This window comes from Palaemon carinicauda, chromosome 5 (genome assembly GCF_036898095.1).
Source record: "Palaemon carinicauda isolate YSFRI2023 chromosome 5, ASM3689809v2, whole genome shotgun sequence".
Lineage (NCBI taxonomy): Eukaryota > Metazoa > Arthropoda > Malacostraca > Decapoda > Palaemonidae > Palaemon > Palaemon carinicauda.
The window spans coordinates 32,047,105-32,052,543 of NC_090729.1; the positions used below are offsets into that span (position 1 = coordinate 32,047,105).

At 32.6% G+C, this 5,439-nt stretch overlaps 1 long non-coding RNA gene across 1 annotated transcript; it reads left to right on the top strand.

The window, feature by feature from the left end:
* Window positions 1-4,476: 4,476 nt before the first annotated feature.
* On the top strand, window positions 4,477-5,002 carry LOC137640435 (uncharacterized). The gene is made up of 2 exons (XR_011044350.1): window positions 4,477-4,788; window positions 4,880-5,002. It is a non-coding gene; the product is annotated as an uncharacterized lncRNA (long non-coding RNA).
* The last annotated feature ends 437 nt before the right edge of the window (window positions 5,003-5,439 follow it).

Genomic DNA, 5,439 nt, shown 5'->3' on the forward strand with positions numbered 1-5,439 from the left:
AAAAGACAATCAAACACTTTTAATATGGTAGTTATGAAAGTAAGCGGTAATCAGCCACTAGAAAAACTTATATAATGCAGTAATATTATCTTGTGCTATATTATACAATAATATATATATATATATATATATATATATATATATATATATATATATATATATATATATATATATATATATATATATATATATATATATGTGTGTGTGTGTGTGTGTCTATATATATATACTGTATATATATGTGTGTATATATATATATATATATATATATATATATATATATATATATTTATATATATATGTGTGTGTATATATATATATATATATATATATATATATATATATATATATATATACTGTATATATATATATATATATATATATATATATATATATATATAAATATATATATTTATTCATTTACATATATATATATATATATATATATATATATATATATATATATATATATATATATATATATATATATATATATATATATATATATATATATATATATATATATATATATACTCACACACACATATACACACACACATGAACACACACACACACACACACATATATATATATATATATATATATATATATATATATATATATATATATATATATATACATATATATGTATATATATATATATATATATATATATATATATATGTGTGTGTATGTAAAGGAAAAATTACAGTATTCAAGTGTAACTTCCTGTTCACTTTTTTTTTAAAGTAACTACCTGTTTGAGAGTCCCTGGCTAGTTTTCTTGGGACCTCTCTTCTGTTGAATCTAGCACTTTCTGGGCTACTCTCTCAAGCTTCAGAGGACAGCTGCGGGTGTGTCCCTAACCCGTCACGAAGTCCCGTTTTGTTCTTGGAAGAAATTGTTACATTTTAAGAGAAAGTCAAAAAGTGAAGGAAAAGTCTGCTTTTCCTAACCCTAACTTCCAATGGAATTGTGCAGGAGAAAGACTTAGTGTATGTTCCTCGGTACTACAGGAGAATCGTAGTATACATCGCTTTTCTCTGTTTAATTTCTTGAGAGACAAATATTCAATGATAAATGTGACTAATATTAATGTTTATTTTTTTGTTTTGATTTTGCATCTTGTTTAGTTATATTTTGGCTATTATTTTACTATTTGGTGTTTGTTATCGTAACTTTTATTATATATTATTGTGACGTGAATTATTTGACTGATTTGCTTCAAGGAGTATTGGGCAACTAGTAATAATGAGGTTGTTTCATAACTGTAATTTCATAGTTGGGTTCTTCATACTTGTTTGAATTTGTTGTTCTTGTTAATTTAATAATTATATTTATATTGTTTTGTATTTATTTGGCATTCATAATTTCTCGTAATTTATATCTTATTTGTATGGAACCCTAGTTGTATGTAACTTTAAATATTATTGATAAATATAATATTGGTAAACCTATCTCTTATTTGATTTTCTCCCTTGTATTTTCACAATATTATGAGGTATTATCATGCTATAAACATCATTAAAAGAATCTAATAAGGATATATAGAAATATCCCTTACATATTGGCGACCTTGCCAGGATAATACTGCATATGTTGTGGGAATCAAGGTGAAATTCACTTAGACATTATCACATGTATATTTTGCGGGGTGAGTAAGAGTTTGTTGCGCATGCTCAATACAGTAGAGCCTCTGTGAACAAATCTTTAAGTGACTTTAAGGGTAAAGGAGTTTGACTATCGTAATTACCTAGAGGGGACCGGAATTACGCCAAGCATGATAGTGTTGGAGCCATATTAAATTCCACGAGTTACCCTAGTTAAGGAGTCCAGCAAATGTTGACCCTTGTTTCTTAATGCGTGTTAGCATTCAAGAAAAGTGAGTTTTAAGTAGTTGAAAGCTCTTTAGTATTTTGACTGTTAGTGTGTGGACTGGAAGTATATTTTATGGTCTAATCGAGCCTTCTTTATTATATTTTCTTTTTAGGTTCCACCATAAAATCAAGACTTGTTACTGTCCTTGGCAACACGCTAGTTTAATTGTAACTGTTTGCTCTAGTTTCATACAATGTCTGAATTACAGTTTTCCTATTGGATCGAGCAAGGAAGAAGAATTGGTTTGGAAGGAAATGGACTTGGTGAATGGGCAACAAAAAAATATGAAGCAGGATTACAAAGAGATGAAAACAAGGAACAAGAGAGACAAGAACGAGAAGAAAAAAAAAGAAAAGGAGAGACAAGAACGAGAAGAAAGGGCCAAAGAACGAGAACTTAAGAAATATTTAATGGATAAAAGTTTAGAAGAAAGAAGATTAGCGCTTGAGGAAGCAAAGCTAGCTCTTGATAAACAAAGAATTGATGATGGTATTCAGGAAAGTACTGCTCCTAAGGTAAGTGGTATTAAACCACCAAGACTTCTTCCTTATAATGAAGATGAGGACATAACTGCTTACATAATAAGATTTGAAAGTGTTGCTTTCTTATGTGAGTGGCCTGTTAGTGAGTGGGCTACCCGTTTGGCGTTATTGTTTTCGGGCACTGCTTTAAATATTTATTCTACCCTTTCTGAAGAAGAAATTGCAGATTATGTAAGTTTAAAAGCTGCTGTTTTAAGGGCTTTTAAGAGGACCCCTGAACAGTACCGTAAAGAATTCAGATTTGCTAAGATGAGCTCTAAGATTAATTTTTCTCAATTTATGACTCAACTCTTTAGACACTTTGATTATTGGTTTCATTCAAGTGATGTTGATGATTCTTTTGAAAATTTAAGAGAATTTATTGTTGTTGATCAATTTCTCACTGTCTTACCACATGACATCAGACTTTTTATTAAGGAGCAGGAATTATGGAAAGCTAAAGATGTTGCCGAAGCAGCAGACAGATTTGCAGGTGCACATAGATGTTATCCTGGGGATAAGCAGACCCAAAAGAAAAGTCTGAATCCTAAACCATCTCCAGTTGTCACCCAAAGGCCAACACCACTTTGCTATGTTTGTGGTGAAGCTGGACACATTGCACGGTCCTGTCCTAAAGGTAAAGCTGCAATGACTTCTACTCCTGGCACTCCATCGAACAAAGCAGGATCAAATAAGGTTGGTCGCTATGCTTCTAAAGAAACTCACTCTAGAGCTCCATTTACTCATGGTGTGGTTAATGGTTCTCGTGTTTCTACCATTTTACGTGATACTGGCTGTTCTACATGTATTGTATCCAAAGACCTGTTTCCTAACTTGAATGAGAGGGAATTGCCAAAATCATCATTAATTGATTATTTAGGAAGGAAAAATGTTTTTCCAGTGTTACCCGTTTATATTGGATGTAAATGGTTTACTGGAAGGGTTAATGCTGTCATTGCCCCAATTAAGTTTTGTACAGTACTTTTAGGTAACATTGAAGGTGCTCTTTTTCCTGAAGATGGAGACTGCCCCCCTTTGAACTCCATTGATGAGGAACCTCGAAGAAACCATCTGCCTACAGAAAAAGGTAAAGCTGTTGAACACGTCAATATAACAACTCGTTCAGCTTCAAGGAAAGTTGTTCACCCATTAGTTTTTCCTGATGTAGAAGCCCTTGAGACTACTCCTACTGACTTTATAAAATTGCAAAATGAATGTTCCACCCTGGAATCGATCAGGAAAGACTGTCAAGCCAACACCATAACAAAAACTTCAAAAGTGGAGTACAGGTATGTACTGAGAAATGAAGTTTTGTATAAGGAAATTATAAATGCAAACAATTCAAGAATTGCCAATAAATTTTATTTAGTTGTTCCTCTTAAACTTAGAAAGGTTGTTCTTAAATTGGCTCATGATTTACCTGTAGCAGGACACTTTAGTCATCGCAAAACCCTAAAAAAAATCAGAGAACTATATTTCTGGCCAGGAATGTGAACAGATGTGTATGCATATTGTAGATCTTGCGATAACTGTCAGAGGAACACAAGTAAAGGTAAACATAAAAGGGTCTCTATGGTAAAAATGCCAGTAGTTTCCATTCCTTTTAGCAGAGTAGGAATTGACATACTGGGTCCACAGAATCCAAGCACATCTGAAGGTCACAGGTTTGTTTTAACAATGATTGATTATGCTACAGGATTTCCTGAAGCAATTCCTATGAAGACCATAACCACTGTTGATGTTGCAGATGCTCTTATGCAAATATTTTCTAGGGTAGGAATACCAAAGGAAATAATATCTGATAGAGGAAAGCAGTTCACATCAGAACTTATGGAACATGTGTACCAAATGCTGGGAGTAAAACCATTGTTTACTACTCCGTATCATCCAGCTGGCAATGGTCGTTGTGAAAGGCAATACTCTGTTCTCAAATCTATATTGAAGAAATTGTATCATTTGCAACCTAGAGAATGGCATAGATATTTACCTTGTGCCCTGTTTGCTATGAGGGAGATTCCTTCTGACACTCTTGGTTTTTCCCCATTTGAACTCCTTTATGGATACCATGTAAGGGGACCACTACTAATATTGAATGAGATATGGACTAATACTGGCCTTTCTAATGATACCCAAAATGTTTATTCTTTTCTTTTTGATCTTAGAAACAGGCTAGAGGAAACTTCAAAAATAGCCCAGGAAAATATAAAGACTTCAATGGAAATCTACAGTACGTACTTTGACAAGAAAAGTACTCGTAGGCAGTTTAAAGTCAATGATGAGGTGTTACTATTACTGCCAACAGAACACAATAAGTTGTTAGTTGAATGGCAAGGACCATTTAAAGTTCTGCGGAAACTCAATAGTGTTGATTACATAATCGATGTGAAAGGTAAGCCAAAAACATTTCATGTTAACTTGCTGAAGGCATATTTTTACAGGTCACAGAATGTGTTATCAGTGGCTGATGAAAATCTGAATAGTTCAATTTCAGATTATTGCTGTGTAACCTCTCATGTAATAGTTTTGAGCGAAGACATCGAAGATCCTATACCTTGTGTTGAAGAAGAAATAACTTCTGAATTAGATATCTGTCCAACTTTAACTCCAGAACAAAAAGGGAAACTAGAAGAAGTACTGGATAATTTTTCAGAAGTCTTCTCGGAGATACCAGGTTGTACTTCTACCATAATCCACAAGATTGAATTAACGTCAACAGAGCCTATTCGAAAGAAGATGTACCCAGTACCAGCACATCTTAAGGAGGAAGTATGTAAAGAAGTATATAAATTACTGAAACTTGGGATAATTGAAGAAAGTAAGTCTGATTATTGTAATCCTATTGTCATGATAAAGAAACCTGACAACACATTCAGGTTAGCACTAGATTTTCGTGCACTCAATTCAGTAACAAAGTTCGATTCTGAACCTATGCCCTCAATTGATGAAGATTTATTTAAATTTCGTAATATGTCTTTTATTACAGAATTGGATATCACAAAAGCCTATCATCAGGTTATGTTGGACCCTAATGCGAGACCTC